The following is a 20,029-nucleotide window of genomic DNA, read 5'->3' as shown; positions in this document are numbered from 1 at the left end:
CTAGAAATCTTAAAGGAATACCAAAAAAATCCTTTGGAAGAACACTAATAAAAGTATGCCTTCCAAATCTTGTAATAAATTATTTAGATAACAGGTTTTCTGGCATGAATCAGAATGTCAATAATAAAGTCAGAGAGCCCTCTGTGTTTCAAGACTAGGCGTTTAACCTCAACGCTGTTAAACTTAAGAGATTTGAGATCCTAATAGAAAAGAAGCCCTTGAGACAACAGATCTTGTCTTAGAGGAAGAAGCCATGGAGGAGAAGATGACATCTGCACTAGATCCGCATACCACATTCTGCGAGGCCAGGCTGAAGCAATGATTATCATCAAAGCTGGGGGTAACTTCCGGGCAGCAAATGAGAGAGCAGATAAATGATGCTATGCTCTGGTTGAACATTATTTAATTCACTCAATATACCTTTATAATTGTCTTATCCATGCATTTTAACCATTAATATTTTACTGGCTTATCCTCAGAAGGAGCTTGAGGTGTATATATTGTGCAAGGTTTTACAGATTTTAAGACCTCCAAGAGCTACATAAAGGCCTGGCCCTTTAACCCAGCTGGCACCATGGAAAGCAAAGACCCTCTGTATATTTTGAGAATAGTTGAGAGTGCCCTTATTTAACTTCAGAACATTCCTTTTATTACCCAGAGGCTTTGCATAATTATTTTTATTTACTTTTATTGTTTTTTTGCTGACTGACTCAAGGTAATGAGGCATAGTTAATTGGCCTGTCCAATTATAGCTAGATAATAGTGTTGCTAGATGGCAGTGGTATAAGCATGGGTTCACATTTATATTTTAAATTTACACATTACATAGTATTTGCTCTGTATAGTCTAAGTTCTGAACCCCAATATTACTTGATCCTCATTTGCGTGCAGTTTATCATGTTTAATATATCTGTAGCATGCATGTCATGTGCCTTTTTTTCCTATTTCATAGTGCAATTTCCATCAAAGCTTATAAGTATTCTAGTTCATATATAACATCCTCCTGTTAAATACTTTTTAAAATGTTTAAAGAGGTCCAAGAGTGGCCAAGTGTTCAGGAGGAAGGAGGCTCGTCTTTGAGCTGAGAAGCATGTTTTTAAAACAGATTAGCTGTATACTGATGCTATTTTAAAGTTTTTAGTACTTTTATCAAATTGCAGCGTACTGATTGTGGGAAGTGGTTGCTGGATTTTTCCTGATTACCTGTGGCCAGATATTGGAGACTCTTGTGTCCAAGGAGGAATTCCCCTGGAGGTTGTTGTAGGGAGCATCAGCCAGCTAGTGGCTGTGACAGCCAGCCTGCCTATTTGCACTGTTCATCTATATAGTGCCATCTTACTAGTGAATGACCCATTTGGAATTCCTTTATCTTTTTTCATAAATCATACAGTCTACACCATGAGGCTCCCTTTTTTCCATTCTTTGGATATATTGTCAGAAACCAAATCTGGAACCTGAAATACCTCTAATTTTTGGTAGAGCTTTCAAAAACATTTGAACATCAATGAATGATTAACTGTTTTTTTTCCAGCAGGTTTTTCCTCAGAAATAACCAGAGTTCTCAGTACCTCCTTTAACAAAGTGCGGATATGCTCCACTTTAAATCTAAGCACTGTCAAATTCAGGGTCAAAAGCAGGGGGGGTCCTGTTCATCAGATGAAACTTCCCCATCTGAACTGGATGATTTTGGAGAACACAGAGTCAGATCTCTGAAGCAGGACATGAATTTGAGGGGAAGATGCTGGTATGTTCACATCAAACGATGAATCCCCAGACTTGCATTTATGCTTACTTGGCATTGGTATAGCCGCCAAATATTCTTCTATTGCTTTGTGTAAAATCAGTAGAAGGACCCCGAGTAAAATACACAGGGACAAGATATAATTCCTTTGAGGAAGTAGACTGTTACAGCTGACTTGTCTGCATAAATTGAGATTCACAACTATTGCAAAGCTGGTTAAACTGGCATACTGAAGCAGTCTTCTAAAACAAATTGGAGAGAAAGATTCACCAGTAACCGACTCTTCCATAGGGTCTAACAAACAGTGGGGACAGATTTGGGCATCTGGGTACTAAGAAAGAGAAAATATTTGTGTCAGCAGGAGTGTAGGCCGAGTCCCATGGCTATGCTGTACCTACTTGTAAAGTACCTTCTCATAGCCTGTAGGCTATTTATGGGCTGAGGTAAATGGCTTACCTGAAGAAGCAACCCTCCACTGGCATACCAGGCATCAAGCTGCATAATTGTCCAGTAGAGAGTCCATCCAGTGCTTGTAAACGTACAGCAGAGGATTTCTGAGGAAATACCTTTATCCCACATGGGGAGGCTAAGGGACAGGTCTCAGCGATGCCTGAGGGTAGTTATGGGTAGTTATGTGTGAAGTATCGCCCTAGGGATTTTAGCCATAACAGGGTACTCCTATGTCCCTGTATAACTCAGAGTTGCTTGAAATCTCTTCTTTCCTAATGATATGCCCTAGGGATAGAGTGTCTCACATTGATCTAAGGTCACATATAGTAATCCATAAGCAAGTAGATGGAACCCCTTTATTTTCAACCTACTCCTTAGAGGCAAATAATACATCTGGGGGGAGGGATTAAAGCTTGTGTGGGTTCTTGGCCTCCTCCTAGTTGCGGGAATTATGCCACGTTACGGAGCCCCATATACGTAAAAAAAAATATCTATATATTCTAATGCTAATCTTTTTGTAGAAAACATTGTTATTTATGTTCCTTTAAATTCATAGATCTTAAAATCTATAATGGGACACATTTTAACATTTCAGTGACAATAGTGTGATAATGACAAAATACAACTTTTTTCCAAATGCAATATTTTATAATTTGACCTCCACTAGATTTTAGCAGCTATTTGTTTTATTCTGCATTTTTTTTTAAAAAAGGACATGAGTCACACATTTACATTCAAGACTTTGTTAAACAGGTAAAAAAACAGAATTTATGCTTACCTGATAAATTTCTCTCTCTTGTGATGTATCGAGTCCACGGATTCATCCAAACTTGTGTGATATTCTCCTTCCCTACAGGAAGTGGCAGAGAGAGCACCCACAGCAAAGCTGTCTATATAGCTCCTCCCTTAGCTCCACCCCCCAGTCATTCGACCGAAGGCTAGGAAGAAAAAGGAGAAACTATAGGGTGCAGTGGTGACTGAAGTTTTTTAAATAAAAATATACTACCTGTCTTAAATAGACAGGGCGGGCCGTGGACTCGATACATCACAAGAGAAAGAAATTTATCAGGTAAGCATAAATTCTGTTTTCTCTTGTAAGATGTATTGATTCCACGGATTTATCCAAACTTGTGGGATACCAATACCAAAGCTTTAGGACACGGATGAAGGGAGGGGCAAGATAGGTTCCTTAAACGGAAGGCACCACTGCTTGTAGAACCTTTCTCCCAAAAATAGCCTCAGAAGAAGCAAAAGAATCGAATTTGTAAAATTTGGAAAAAGTATGAAGTGAAGACCAAGTTGCCGCCTTACAAATCTGTTCAACAGAAGCCTCATTTTTAAAAGCCCATGTGGAAGCCACTGCTCTAGTAGAATGAGCAGTAAATCTTTCAGGAGGCTGCTGGCCAGCAGTCTCATAAGCCATACGGATGATGCTTTGCAGCCAAAAAGAAAGAGAGGTAGCCGTAGCCTTTTGACCTCTCCGCTTACCAGAATAGACAACAAACAATGAAGATGTTTGAAGGAAATCTTTGGTTGCTTGTAAGTAGAACTTTAAAGCACGAACCACATCAAGATTGTGCAACAGACGTTCATTCTTTGAAGAAGGATTAGGACACAGCGAAGGAACAACAATTTCCTGATTGATATTCCTATTAGAAACAACCTTAGGAAGGAATCCAGGTTTGATAAGTAAAACCACCTTATCTGCATGGAAAATAAAATAAGGTGAGTCACACTGTAAAGCAGATAACTCAGAAACTCTTTGAGCCGAAGAGATAGCTACTATAAACAAAACTTTCCAAGATAGAAGCTTAATATCTATGGAATGCATAGGTTCAAATGGAACCCCTTGAAGAACTTTAAGAACCAAGTTTAGGCTCCATGGCGGAGCAACAGGTTTAAATACAGGCTTGATCCTGACCAAGGCCTGACTAAATGCTTGAACGTCTGGAACATCTGCCAGACGTTTGTGTAAAAGAATAGACAAAGCAGATATTTGTCCCTTTAAGGAACTAACTGATAATACCTTCTCCAATCCTTCTTGGAGAAAAGACAAAATTCTAAGAATCCTAATCTTACTCCATGAGTAACCCTTGGATTCACACCAACAAAGATATTTGCGCCAAATCTTATGATAGATTTTCCTGGTGACAGGCTTTCTAGCCTGAATCAGGGTATCAATGACCGACTCAGAGAAACCACGCTTTGATAGAATCAGGCGTTCAATCTCCAAGCAGTCAGACGCAGAGAAATTAGATTTGGATGCTTGAACGGACCTTGGATTAGAAGGTCCTGCCTCATTGGCAGAGTCCACGGTGGAACAGATGACATGTCCACCAGGTCTGCATACCAAGTCCTGCGTGGCCACGCAGGCGCTATCAGAATCACTGAAGCTCTCTCCTGCTTGATTCTGGCAACCAGACGTGGGAGAAGAGGAAACGGTGGAAATACATAAGCCAGATTGAAGGACCAGGGCACTGCTAGAGCATCTATCAGTACCGCCTGGTGATCCCGGGACCTGGACCCGTAACACGGAAGTTTGGCGTTCTGTCGGGACGCCATCAGATCCAATTCTTGTGTGCCCCATAGCGGAGTCAGCTGGGCAAATACCTCCGGATGGAGCTCCCACTCCCCCGGATGAAAAGTCTGATGACTTAGGAAATCCGCCTCCAAGTTCTCTACCCCTGGGATATGGATTCCTGAGAGATGGCATGAGTGATCCTCCGCCCATAGGATAATTTTGGTTACCTCCATCATCGCTAGAGAACTCTGTGTTCCTCCTTGATGATTGATATAGGCTACAGTCGTGATGTTGTCCGACTGAAATCTGATGAATTTGGCCTCAGCTAGCTGAGGCCACGCCTGAAGCGCATTGAATATCGCTCTCAGTACTAGAATGTTTATCGGGAGGAGAGATTCCTCCCGAGACCATAAGCCCTGTGCTTTCAGGGATTTCCAGACTGCACCCCAGCCAAGCAGGCTGGAATCTGTCGTTACTATAAGCCACTCTGGCCTGCGGAAACATATTCCCTGAGACAGGTGGTCCTGAGACAACCACCAGAGAAGAGAATCTCTGGTCTCTTGGTCCAGATGCAGTTGAGGAGATAAGTCTGCATAATCCCCATTCCACTGTTTGAGCATGCATAGTTGCAGTGGTCTGAGGTGTAGGCGGGCATAAGGAACTATGTCCATTGCCGCTACCATAAGTCCGATTACCTCCATACACTGAGCCACTGATGGCCGAGTAATGGAATGAAGAGCTCGGCAAGTGATTAAAAGTTTTGATTTTCTGACCTCCGTCAGAAATACTTTCATTTCTACCGAGTCTATCAGAGTCCCTAGGAAGGAAACTCTTGTGAGAGGGACGAGAGAACTTTTTTATGTTCACCTCCACCCGTGAGATCTCACGATGTCCGTGTGAGATTTGACTAGCTGGAAAGTCGACGCCTGAATTAAGAGATCGTCTAGATAAGGCGCCACTGCTATACCCCGCGGTCTTAGAACCGCCAAAAGGGACCCTAGCACCTTTGTGAAAATTCTGGGAGCCGTGGCCAACCCAAAGGGAAGGGCCACAAACTGGTAGTGCCTGTCCAGAAAAGCGAATCTGAGGAATTGATGATGATCTCTGTGAATAGGGATGTGTAGATACGCATCCTTTAAGTCCACGGTAGTCATATATTGACCCTCCTGGATCAGAGGAAGAATAGTCCGAATAGTCTCCATCTTGAAAGATGGTACTCTGAGGAATTTGTTTAGAATTTTGAGATCCAAGATTGGTCTGAAAGTTCCCTCTTTTTTGGGAACCACAAACAGGTTGGAGTAAAAACCTAGTTCCGCTCTTGGAACTGGGCAAATCACTCCCATGGTATGTAGGTCTTCTACACAGCGTAAGAACGCCTCTCTCTTTGTCTGGTTTGCAGACAATTGAGAAATGTGAAATCTCCCCCTGGGGGGGGGGTCTTTGAAGTCCAGAAGATATCCTTGGGACACAATTTCTAAAGCTCAGGAAACGTGAACATCTCTTGCCCAAGCCTGAGCAAAGAGAGAGAGTCTGCCCCCTACTAGATCCAGTCCCGGATTGGGGGCTACCCCTTCATGCTGTCTTAGAGGCAGCAGCAGGCATCTTGGCCTGTTTACCTTTGTTCCAAGCCTGGTTAGGTCTCCAGACTGACTTGGATTGGACAGAATTCCCCTCTTGCTTTGCTGCAGGGGAAGCTGAAGCGGGACCACCCTTGAAGTTCCGAAAGGAACGAAAATTATTTTGTTTGGTACTCATCTTATTTGTTTTATCCTGAGGGAGGGCATGGCCTTTCCCTCCAGTGATGTCTGAAATAATTTCTTTCAGTGCAGGCCCGAATAGGGTCTTTCCTTTGAAAGGGATGTTCAACAATTTAAATTTTGATAAAACATCAGCAGACCAGGACTTAAGCCATAACGCCCTGCGTGCTGAAATGGCAAAACCTGAATTCTTTGCCGCTAATTTAGCCATTTCTATCCATAATATCCTCTAATGGAGTCTCCACCTGGAGAGCCTCTTCTAGAGCCTCAAACCAGAAAGCAGCTGCAGTAGTTACAGGAACAATGCATGCAATAGGTTGGAGAAGAAAACCTTTAACTACAAAAATTTTCTTTAGGAGACCCTCTAATTTTTTATCCATAGGATCTTTGAAAGCACAACTGTCTTCGATAGGTATAGTTGTACGCTTAGCAATAGTAGAAATAGCTCCCTCCACCTTAGGAACAGTCTGCCACGAGTCCTGTATGGTGTCAGATATGGGAAACATTTTCTTAAAAACAGGAGGGGGAGCGAACGGAATACCTGGTCTATCCCACTCCTTAGTAACAATAGTCACAATCCTCTTAGGGACTGGAAAAACATCAGTGTAAACAGGAACCTCTAAGTATCTGTCCATTTTACACAATTTCTCTGGGACCACTATAGGGTCACAATCGTCTTGAGCAATAAGCGGAGGTGTTCAAACTTAAATTTAAAGGCCGTCATATCAGAATCTGTCTGAGGGAGCGTCTTTCCTGAATCAGAAATCTCTCCCTCAGATAACAAATCCCTTAACCCTACTTCAGAACATTGTGAGGGTATATCGGATACGGCTACTAAAGCGTCAGACGGCTCAGCATTTGTTCTTAACCCAGAGCTGTCACGCTTTCCTTGTAAACCAGGCAGTTTAGAGAAAACCTCTGTGAGGGTTTTATTCATAACTGTGGCCATGTCTTGTAAAGTAAATTAATTAGACGCACTAGAGGTACTTGGCGTCACTTGTGCGGGCGTTACTGGTTGTGACACTTGGGGAGAGCTAGATGCTAAACCCTCATTTCCTTCTAACTGAGAATCATCTATTGCAATATTTTTAAGTGCTAAAATATGCTCTTTATAATTTATAGACATATCAGTGCAAGTGGAACACATTCTAAGAGGGGGTTCCACAATGGCTTCTAAACACATAGAACAAGGATTCTCCTTGGTGTCAGACATATTAAACAGGCTAGTAATGTAACAAGCAAGCTTGGAAAACACTTTAATCAAAGTAAATAACACTTTAAACAAAAACGGTACTGTGCCTTTAAGAGAAAAAAAGCTGCACAAACTCTGCAAAACAGTGTAAAAAAGCAGTAAACACAACAAAATTTTTACAGTAGCATCATAAAGCCTTAGTAACTTTGCACAACTATGCAAATAAACAATTAACCTCTTAATGAAAAAAAAGGATTGAAAAAACTTCAAAACCGGTAAAATGTTCAGCACCTTGCCACAGCTCTGCTGTGGCGCCTACCTGCCCTTTAAGAACGGATTTGTGGGGGGAAAAAACTCTTTACAGCCCTCAAATACAGCAGGAATCTCTGGAGAAGTAGCTGGATGCTTCTGAGGTAAATAAACTGTGCAACTGAAAATAGGCCCCTCTCACCTCACTCGAAGTTATGGGGCCTAAAAAACACCACAGAGTGTTTCTTAAACTAGCCATGTGGGTTAATAACCCTTAAACAAGCCACAAAGACCCCTTAAAGTCCCTCAAAAAAAGTTTTATTTTTAACTAAACCAAAACGTTTTTTCCTATTAGTGTCACCAGTAACTATGAGCCCTTTATGCAAGCTTGGATTCCTCTTTTACTGAATACAGCTTGCCTTTCCCTCATGGGGATATTGCCAGCCTTTTCTAGAAATAACACAGTCTGTCTAGAAAAAAATAGACTGAACATACCTTAATGCAGTTTAGCCTGCAAACTGTTCCCCCAACTGAAGTTTTCCTGTACTCTTCAGCCTTGTGAGAACAGCAGTGGATCTTAGTTACAAAATGCTAAGATCATCATCCTCCTTGCAGAAATCTTCATCCCTTTTCTGCCAGAGAGTAAATAGTACACACCGGTACCATTTAAAATAACAAACTTTTGCTTGAGAAAATAAAAACTAACATTTTTGTCACCACACTCACTTTGCCCTTCCTAGCAGTTAAGCAGGCAGAGAATAACTGGGGGGTGGAGCTAAGGGAGGAGCTATATAGACAGCTCTGCTGTGGGTGCTCTCTCTGCCACTTCCTGTAGGGAAGGAGAATATCCCACAAGTTTGGATGAATCCGTGGACTCGATACATCTTACAAGAGAAAATATTTCCCCCCCCCCCTTTCATGATTCAGATAGAGCTTTCAATTTTACAACTTTAGGGTCATTCCATATCAAATATACAAACGCTGGTTGCATCAACATAGTAGTGCTTTCTGTCAGCCTTCTTGAACAAAACACCATATTTTAAAAAAAATAAAAATATTTTCCTGAGATATAGATAATTACTTGTTGCATGGAAGGGTAGCATAAAATTGCTTTTTTAGGTAATTCTTGGTTTGCCCATATTTTTTCTATAAGAGCTATGCAACTCCACACGGTGTCTTTGGAAAGCTTATCACCTGTTCCTTTTTAATGTTATATTTAACTTTTGTGATATGTTGAGACTTTCTAACTCTATGGTTGACTAAATATGAGTAAACATCCACCCCCGCCCATTTTTTTTTTTTTTTAACATATTTACGCCTTTAAAATTCAGTGAAAGACTGCTAGTAGCAACTTGATTTAGTTTCCTGGGGTAACCTTCCATGGGTAGTATAGAAGAGAAAAAATCAGCTTGTTACGTTTGTGTTTTTTTAATTCCTGAAAATCATACAAAAATTTGAAAAATATGTCAATGTAGGACCAATTTAAAAAAATATATATATCTATTGAATTAGGTAGCTCATGATTGAGAGAGCATGCAATTTTAAGCAACTTTCTAATTTAATCCTTTAATCAATTTTTCTTTGTTCTAAGAATGAATGTAAAGCTTAGGAGCCTGGCCGATTTTTGTAGAAGAAATTTATGTTGAACTCAACTCGAGCACAGCAACTTTAAGTACAAGGCCAATCCATCATTTGTTATTGTACAAACACCACACAATAGGGAGCAATACAGTGTGTGGTACTATTTTGAAGTTCATAGATTGAGATGTCTAAAACTGTCTACAGGCAGTACCCGGGTTACAGACATCCGACTTAAGTACAACTCGTACTTAAAAACTGAGAAAATAGAGCTTTATCGCCAATCCTTCTTTCCAGGATAACCCAAAATAGTCGGAATCAAATTGCCACAAGGACAAAAAGTGATGTGAAATTTGCTGAACAGGGGCACAGATAGCAAAACAAACTTATCTATGCTATTCAAAACTAAAAATAATGTTTGGCTAGTTTCACCTAAAAAAAAAAAAGTGCCTGTTCCAACTTACATACAAACCTATCTTGTACTTGCAAAAAAACTGGAATGATCTAGTTTGCTCAATTGCACTGGATTTGACAAATCGAGACTAAAGGAATTTTTCAGCTCCTTCTATAGTTTCTGTAGATCATTATCAAAAGGTAATTTCTTTGATATTTGATCTACAATATTCATACATTTCAAAAGGGGTTACAAAGTGATTGGTTATGGTATGCTGCAGACCGCTTCACCGTACCACTTCTACACCATCATATGGACCTTTCCCATGAGAAGTGGAAAGTGCCCCTCTGCTTTCAAACCAAAGTCGTCTTCATGGTGGCAAAAGGATTATAAAGTTTTTCCTATTCTTATATTGTGCCGCAGAGCACAGTTTTGTGCTCTAATGAATTACACAATAGCTTTCACTTTCTATTTTACCTTCAGTCATAAAACATATGACAATAGGGTGGCAAGTAGCTCGAGTTATGATCCAGTGGAAGACTGGGGGGCCTGATATTTGAAACCTCGCCGCTCAGGTGAGATTTTCTAAGAAGACAGGTCGGTACGGTGAGGCCCTTAAATTTTTAGAAACAAATTTTACCATGAGAAATGTTTATAATATGTAGTGGTCTTAATGGGAAACAGAGACTCCTACATTACAATACAATGTCTAACAGTAATCCCAAAGAATGTGTGATTTCCCCATGCCAGTGAGGTATTGAATAGCCCTGGATCTTATCTTGTGTGACAAATGAAAAGTTTTCTAAGAAATCACCCATGATGATGCACTCATCTTTTAGGTTTTCTTTTTGTGCATTTCAATAAATGACAAGCTCTACAAATTGACATGGTCTTTTGATAACCATTGTTTATATTTTTCTTCTTCATAGGTTTCATATTCTTCAATCTTTCATGACGACTTCACAAACCTGTTCAATGAGCGGATACGTCTCACATCTGGACATCATGCACTTCTCATTGTTTACCTCACAAACCATCATACTTAAAAGCCCCTTGTAATCAAGTTTTGTTTGTGTCGCTGAAAGCATGGAATTTAACATTTTGGTGCGTTTTATGAGAGTCAGTCTACTCTCCAGACTGTAGGCCAAGCATTAGACGTAACAAGTTCAAACCAGTAGATACATGTCTCACAAGGCAAGGCAAGCTGAGCTTTGAGTGCAGCTATCCTCTGTATACATTGTGATCGGCGGTTTGGTTCCACTGCTACCAGCTTGCACCCCCATAACCAAGAGCTGACATTGTTGTCCGACTTCTGTGGTATGTTGCCGGGTTTTCTGTGTATAGTTTCCCAAAGGTCTATGTAAAAAAGGAAACAACCTTTGAAATATTAAAAGCTGGAATTAAAGGGGATGCAAGGCTAGACCACTTTTAAAAAGATTTTATAGATAGCACCTGGAACCGGAAAAACCACCAGTGACTTAGCAGTAGGTTTAAAAAAGCAAAACCAATTGCATAACAGAGTTTAACTCAGGGACCTGAGGATCCTTGTTCAGGTTAAAAACAGAAAAAAAGTATGATTCTAGATCTTGATCAGAAATCAACTACTAATCATCCAAAAATACCAAACCCTCTGAGAGCAAATCAGACAAAGCAGGGTCTTAAACATGCATCTTACCAGACTTAGATCTAATTAAATAAGATAAGCTAAATGAGGGATTATCAGAAACATAACTTTTACACTTACTTGGAGGAGGCATAGCCACCAACATTTCAGATAAAAAAAAAAAAAAAAATTGGAGAAGCAAGCGGCGTGCCTTGCGGAGCACACGAGCGAACAATACAGACTCAAGATGGCTAAAGGTGACCCGAAGAAGCCAAAAGGCAAAATGTCGGCTTATGCCTACTTTGTGCAGACTTGTCGTGAGGAGCACAAAAAGAAGAACCCTGAAATCCCAGTCAATTTTTCAGAGTTCTCTAAGAAATGCTCTGAGAGATGGAAGATCATGTCAGGCAAGGAGAAGTCAAAGTTTGATGATCTGGCGTAGGCTGACAAAGTGAGATATGATAGGGAAATGAAAGACTTTGGAACCGTTAAAGGAAGTAAGAAGAAGAAGGACCCCAATGCTCCCAAGAGACCACCATCTGGCTTCTTTCTGTTTTGCTCAGAATTCCGTCCCAAAATTAAATCTCAGAGCCCTGGTATTTCCATTGGTGACATTGCAAAGAAATTGGGAGAGATGTGGAACAATCTTACTGATAGTGAAAAGCAGCCCTACAACAACAAGGCAGCTAAACTGAAGGAAAAATATGAAAAGGATGTTGCTGACTATAAATCTAAAGGAAAAGTGGATGGTGCTAAAGCAGCAGCTGCTAAAATGGTACGGAAAAAGGTAGAAGAGGATGAAGATGATGAAGACGAGGATGAAGGAGTGGAAGGAGGAGGATGAAGAAGATGATGAATAAAGGATGTACATTCTGTCCATGTGAATACCATAGAGTAGGGGAACCACCATCTGTGACTGGGCCATCTTACTCAAGATGACATGCCCTTAGGGTTAATTGCAAAACTTGGTTCTGATGTCATAGTTTCAATATAATGCTCTTGGGAGTTGTAACTTGCTTACATTATGTAGCAATGTAAAATGAGCACTACGAAACTATAAAGGTTGAACATATTTCCAAACATTTTTAAATACGGCGCTCTAGTGTTCTCCTCACTCTGTGCACTTTGCTGTTGGTGTATCAAAGCATTTAAAAGATGTTTCAAGCATTTCTTTTGTTTAATTTAAGGTGTTTCTAAATGGTTATTGATTAGAAAATCCTGGGTTATGAACTGTACATATCTATTCTGTAAAAACAAAATAGACACAATTACTATGGTGCATATTTTTTGGAGCTGTTGGTACCTCAGGGTTTTAAAACTTCCCTGTATTTTAACACCTTTTTAAGGTTTGCCATTCTAGCCAAAGGAATGCACATGGAGTTCAAATTACACTACAATGGGCGTCAATTAGCTTAAAGTTGTCTCTGTATATAGTGAGTTAGCATTCTGCAATTAGTTGTCAAAAGGGGTTCAGCTGGCATGAGAAATGTATGGATTTATTTTTAGTTAAGTGCAGTAGTTTTAAACCTGAGGCTGTAGACACTTCTTTCCTGACTAAAGTGAAGAATGAATGCAGAAAATGGGAGTTCAAAAACATTCTGTACTTAAATTTGCAATGTTCTTTTTTTATGTTTAGAATGCTGAAATGTTTTTGAAGCAAAATAAAACAGTATTACATTAAAAAAAAAAAAAATAATAATAATTTATGCTTACCTGATAAATTACTTTCTCCAACGGTGTGTCCGGTCCACGGCGTCATCCTTACTTGTGGGAATCTCTCTTCCCCAACAGGAAATGGCAAAGAGTCCCAGCAAAGCTGGCCATATAGTCCCTCCTAGGCTCCGCCCACCCCAGTCATTCGACCGAGGGACAGGAGGAAAAATATAGGAGAAACCATATGGTACCGTGGTGACTGTAGTTAGAGAAAATAATTCATCAGACCTGATTAAAAAACCAGGGCGGGCCGTGGACCGGACACACCGTTGGAGAAATTAATTTATCAGGTAAGCATAAATTCTGTTTTCTCCAACATTGGTGTGTCCGGTCCACGGCGTCATCCTTACTTGTGGGAACCAATACCAAAGCTTTAGGACACGGATGAAGGGAGGGAGCAAATCAGGTTACTTAAACGGAAGGCACCACGGCTTGCAAAACCTTTCTCCCAAAAATAGCCTCCGAAGAAGCAAAAGTATCAAATTTGTAAAATTTGGCAAAAGTGTGCAGTGAAGACCAAGTCGCTGCCTTACATATCTGGTCAACAGAAGCCTCGTTCTTGAAGGCCCATGTGGAAGCCACAGCCCTAGTGGAGTGAGCTGTGATTCTTTCAGGAGGCTGCCGTCCGGCAGTCTCAGAAGCCAATCGGATGATGCTTTTAAGCCAAAAGGAAAGAGAGGTAGAAGTCGCTTTTTGACCTCTCCTTTTACCAGAATAAACAACAAACAAAGAAGATGTTTGTCTGAAATCTTTTGTAGCCTCTAAATAGAATTTTAGAGCACGGACTACGTCCAAATTGTGTAACAAACGTTCCTTCTTTGAAACTGGATTCGGACATAAAGAAGGTACAACTATCTCCTGGTTAATATTTTTGTTAGAAACAACCTTTGGAAGAAAACCAGGCTTAGTACGCAAAACCACCTTATCTGCATGGAACACCAGATAGGGCGGAGAACACTGCAGAGCAGATAACTCTGAAACTCTTCTAGCAGAAGAAATAGCAACCAAAAACAAAACTTTCCAAGATAGTAACTTAATATCTACGGAATGTAAAGGTTCAAACGGAACCCCTTGAAGAACTGAAAGAACTAGATTTAGACTCCAGGGAGGAGTCAAAGGTCTGTAAACAGGCTTGATCCTAACCAGAGCCTGAACATCTGGCACAGCTGCCAGTCTTTTGTGTAGTAAGACAGATAAAGCAGAGATCTGTCCCTTTAGAGAACTTGCAGATAATCCTTTCTCCAAACCTTCTTGTAGAAAGGAGAGAATCTTAGGAATTTTTATCTTATTCCATGGGAATCCTTTGGATTCACACCAACAGATATATCTTTTCCATATTTTATGGTAAATCTTTCTAGTTACCGGTTTTCTGGCCTGAACCAGAGTATCTATCACAGAATCTGAAAACCCACGCTTTGATAGAATCAAGCGTTCAATCTCCAAGCCGTCAGCTGGAGGGAGACCAGATTTGGATGTTCGAATGGACCCTGAACAAGAAGGTCCTGTCTCAAAGGTAGCTTCCATGGTGGAACCGATGACATATTCACCAGGTCTGCATACCAAGTCCTGCGTGGCCACGCAGGAGCTATCAAGATCACAGAGGCCCTCTGCTGTTTGATCCTGGCTACCAGCCTGGGAATGAGAGGAAACTGTGGAAATACATAAGCTAGGTTGAAGGTCCAAGGTGCTACTAGTGCATCTACTAGAGTCGCCTTGGGATCCCTGGATCTGGACCCGTAGCAAGGAACCTTGAAGTTCTGATGAGACGCCATCAGATCCATGTCTGGAATGCCCCATAATTGAGTTAGTTGGGCAAAGATCTCCGGGTGGAGTTCCCACTCCCCCGGATGGAATGTCTGACAACTCAGATAATCCGCATCCCAGTTTTCCACACCTGGGATGTGGATCGCAGATAGGTGGCAGGAGTGATCCTCCGCCCATTGAATTATTTTGGTCACTTCTTTCATCGCCAGGGAACTCCTTGTTCCCCCCTGATGATTGATATACGCAACGGTCGTCATGTTGTCTGATTGGAATCTTATGAATCTGGCCTTTGCTAGCTGAGGCCAAGCCCTGAGAGCATTGAAGATCGCTCTTAGTTCCAGAATGTTTATCGGGAGAAGAGACTCTTCCCGAGACCATAGTCCCTGAGCTTTCAGGGATTCCCAGACCGCGCCCCAGCCCACTAGACTGGCGTCGGTCGTGACAATGACCCACTCTGGTCTGCGGAAGCTCATTCCCTGGGATAGATGGTCCAGGGTCAGCCACCAACGGAGTGAATCTCTGGTCTTCTGATCTACTTGAATCATTGGAGACAAGTCTGTTTAGTCCCCATTCCACTGTTTGAGCATGCACAGTTGTAATGGTCTTAGATGAATTTGTGCAAAAGGAACTATGTCCATTGCTGCAACCATCAACCCTACTACTTCAATGCACTGCGCTATGGAAGGACGTGGAACAGAATGAAGAACTTGACAAGTGCTTAGAAGTTTTGACTTTCTGACCTCTGTCAGAAAAATCCTCATTTCTAAGGAATCTATTATTGTTCCCAAGAAGGGAACTCTTGTTGACGGAGACAGAGAACTTTTTTCTATGTTCACCTTCCATCCGTGTGATCTGAGAAAGGCCAGAACGATGTCTGTATGAGCCTTTGCTTTTGACAGGGACGACGCTTGTATTAGAATGTCGTCCAAGTAAGGTACTACTGCAATGCCCCTCGGTCTTAGAACCGCTAGAAGGGACCCTAGTACCTTTGTGAAAATCCTTGAAGCAGTGGCTAATCCGAATGGGAGGGCCACAAACTGGTAATGTTTGTCCAGAAAGGCGAACCTTAGGAACTGATGATGTTCTTTGTGGATAGGAATATGTAGGTACGCATCCTTTAGATCCACGGTAGTCATAAATTGACCTTCCTGGATAGTGGGTAGAATCGTTCGAATGGTTTCCATCTTGAACGATGGTACCCTGAGAAATTTGTTTAGGATCTTCAAATCCAAAATTGGTCTGAAAGTTCCCTCTTTTTTGGGAACTACGAACAGATTTGAATAAAATCCCATTCCTTGTTCCTTTATTGGAACTGGGTGTATCACTCCCATCTTTAACAGGTCTTCTACACAATGTAAGAACGCCTGTCTCTTTATTTGGTTTAAGGATAAGTGAGACATGTGGAACCTTCCCCTTGGGGGTAGTTCCCTGAATTCCAGAAGATAACCCTGAGAAACTATTTCTAGTGCCCAGGGATCCTGAACATCTCTTGCCCAAGCCTGAGCAAAGAGAGAGAGTCTGCCCCCTACTAGATCCGGTCCCGGATTGGGGGCTATTCCTTCATGCTGTTTTGTTAGCAGCAGCAGGCTTCTTGGCCTGCTTACCCTTGTTCAAGCCTTGCATCGGTTTCCAGGCTGGTTTGGGTTGTGAGGCATTACCCTCTTGCTTAGAGGATGCAGAATTAGAGGCCGGTCCGTTCCTGAAATTGCGAAAGGAACGAAAATTAGACTTATTCTTGGCCTTGAAAGGCCTATCTTGTGGAAGGGCGTGGCCCTTTCCCCCAGTGATGTCTGAGATAATCTCTTTCAATTCTGGTCCAAATAGAGTTTTACCTTTGAAAGGGATGTTAAGCAATTTTGTCTTGGATGACACATCCGCTGACCAAGACTTTAGCCAAAGCGCTCTGCGCGCCACGATTGCAAACCCTGAATTTTTCGCCGCTAATCTAGCTAATTGCAAAGCGGCATCTAAAATAAAAGAGTTAGCCAACTTAAGTGCGTGAACTCTGTCCATAACCTCCTCATATGGAGTCTCTCTACTGAGCGACTTTTCTAGTTCCTCGAACCAGAACCACGCTGCTGTAGTGACAGGCACAATGCACGAAATGGGTTGTAGAAGGTAACCTTGCTGTACAAAAATCTTTTTAAGCAAACCCTCCAATTTTTTATCCATAGGATCTTTGAAAGCACAACAATCCTCGATAGGAATAGTAGTGCGCTTGTTTAGAGTAGAAACTGCCCCCTCGACCTTAAGGACTGTCTGCCATAAGTCCTTTCTGGGGTCGACCATAGGAAATAATTTCTTAAATATAGGGGGGGGGGAACAAAAAGGTATGCCGGGCTTTTCCCACTCCTTATTCACTATGTCCGCCACCCGCTTGGGTATAGGAAAAGCGTCGGGGTGCACCGGAACCTCTAGGAACTTGTCCATCTTGCATAATTTCTCTGGAATGACCAAGTTGTCACAATCATCCAGAGTAGATAACACCTCCTTAAGCAGTGCGCGGAGATGTTCTAATTTAAATTCAAATGTCACAACATCAGGTTCAGCTTTCATGTTTACTCCCCTCATCTGAGGAATCATCTTGGGCAAAAAGAAATGCCAAGGTACAGCGCTACACTACCCTCAGATGAGGGTTGGGTTGCTAAAGATGGTGTCCACGACTAGGAATGTGTATACATCAAGGTTAATATATAATATTGTGTTACACAAAGAATATATATAAAACCATGTGAAAAAGTACTTAAAAGGTAAAAGATTAAAAACAAAATATATATATATATATATATATATATATATATATAGGTTGTGATATTAAAATGTATTAAGCAAACATTTTATTAACATAAACTGACAGTTAAAAATACAGTTAAAAATAGATTGCCCCATACAATGTCCAAGAAGTTATGTCCTATGTAACATACAAGTGTTTAAGTCCCATATCAAAATGTCCAAAGCAAATGTTCAAGGTTAAAATCCAAAAAAAATAAAAATAAAAATAATATGTCCAAAGTTGGTGTAAAAATCAAAAAGGTGAAAAAATGTAAAAAATATAAAAAATATATTAAATATTTTTTGAAAAGATGAAAAAATGAATAAAAATATATAAAAAATATATGAGTTGTGATCAGCAACCCATATGGAAGGAATATAATATATGTGATAGTGAATAATTCTCGTGAGGTGTACACCTAAAAAGTGTGTATAAAAATGTGTGTAATATAAAAGGGTGTGGTAAAAAATGTGTCATAAAAAATGTGTCATAAAAAAGGATTCAAAATCCTGGTGAAATAAATAAAGTCCAAATTGCTCCAAAAAAATGTGTATATAATTCTAAGTATTCCAAATGTGAGTGTAGAAAGTGCTGGGTTGATGTTCCTCTTCTTAAAAGGTTATCAAATGTAATGGGATATCCTCCTGTACCTAAAAAAGTGTACAGAAAATAGACATAGTGCAATAAAATCACTTTAGAATGACAACAACAGTATTCTACTCACCAGATATATTCTGAGCTGCAATACCAGTGTATAGCCAACGCGTTTCGGTCCTCAGGGACCTTTCTCAAGACTGGTAGCAGCTGTCTGGCTTCTACACCTTAAGTGTGTTTTGATAGCCAATGGGATGGTTTGTGGAAATTGCGCCTAAAATTCGCGCCAAAAAAAATAAAAAAAAAAAGAAGAATTTTTCTTCTTCCTCCCTTTTTTTTTTTTTTTTTTCTTCCTTTTCATTTAAAATACATTTCCAGAAATTTATAATTATATTGTCCCCCATTTCTATTATCCGAAAGGGGAAAGAATATATATCATGTGTATTTGCCGGTGGAAGTGCCAACTCATTTTGGCATATTGGTGTTATAGTATATTGACTTGGCAAAATGCAAAGTTGCAATTTCATTATCTGTGGCAGTACTGTCCTTACTTTGTTTGGACGCTATGGCACAATTATCACACAAATTTAAATGGGGAGACACATTGGCTTTCATACATATAGATGAATAAAAAACTACATTTAAACACCAAAAAACTCTTAACCATCTCCGTGAAGATGTTGCCTGTGCAACGGCAAAGAGAATGACTGGGGTGGGCGGAGCCTAGGAGGGACTATATGGCCAGCTTTGCTGGGACTCTTTGCCATTTCCTGTTGGGGAAGAGATATTCCCACAAGTAAGGATGACGCCGTGGACCGGACACACCAATGTTGGAGAAATTGGAGCAAAAACTGAAAAACTACCCTGTACAGAACAGAGGGAGGACAGATACCTTTAGAAACAAAAGCAGCAGAAGTCTGATTAGAATGCATGAAATGATCCACACAACAATAAAAGAGCTGAGCAAAAAACACACTTAAATTTTAGTAGGTAAGTGTAAAGTAGATCTAGCTTCTAATGAACTAACATTTTAAAGTAGTGGGGACAGAACCAGTATGTGCTTCATCATAAAAAAATACAGGCCTAATCTGAAAACCACAAAAATTACAAACTATCTAGGGCAACATTCATTTATTTTTAATAGCAATTTCAGCTCTTCTTTGCAGTCAGACCACACGGGCTAGCCTTCGCTCCCCACATGCATCAATGAGCCGTCAGTGCACATGACCCAGACGCCGGTTCGCAAGTTGTCCTTGCTTGCACCACTTTTGGTAGGTACTAACCACTGCATACCGGGAACACCCCACAAGACATGCTGTTTTGGAGATGCTCTGACTCAGTCATCTAGCCATCACTATTTAGCCCTTGTCAAAGTCACTCAGATCTTTTTACTGCCCATTTTTCCTGCTTCCAACACAAGAAATTTAGGAACTGAATGTTCACTTGCTGCCTAACATATCCCACCTCTTGACAGGTGACGTTTTGACGATATTGTGGCTGATTAGTGTGTATATGTATATCAATCACACATTATAAACCAATAAAATAAAAGTTGGAATTGTATTTCACAGATGCAAGTTCTTGAAAGAGTCCAGTTACACAAAGCTCAAGTTGGGTGTCTAGGAGACTCTAAACCAGGATAAAAGGGCTTAATTTGAAGGCACCAATGGCTCCCTGGCACCTGGGTTTGTCATACCCTG

General features: G+C 40.7%; 1 protein-coding gene and 1 pseudogene across 2 annotated transcripts in view; one reads left to right on the top strand and one right to left on the bottom strand.

Moving 5' to 3' along the window:
* NRAS (NRAS proto-oncogene, GTPase) overlaps window positions 1-20,029 on the bottom strand; it is a 255,552-nt gene that overhangs the window by 73,592 nt on the left and 161,931 nt on the right. The gene's annotated exons all lie outside the window — the stretch shown is intronic.
* LOC128653338 (high mobility group protein B3-like) lies at window positions 11,690-13,187 on the top strand (annotated as a pseudogene).

The sequence above is a fragment of the Bombina bombina genome, chromosome 3 (assembly GCF_027579735.1).
Source record: "Bombina bombina isolate aBomBom1 chromosome 3, aBomBom1.pri, whole genome shotgun sequence".
In the NCBI taxonomy this organism is placed as follows: domain Eukaryota; kingdom Metazoa; phylum Chordata; class Amphibia; order Anura; family Bombinatoridae; genus Bombina; species Bombina bombina.
Note: the sequence above shows the minus strand (reverse complement) of the source record. Positions and strands in the feature narration are given on the sequence as shown.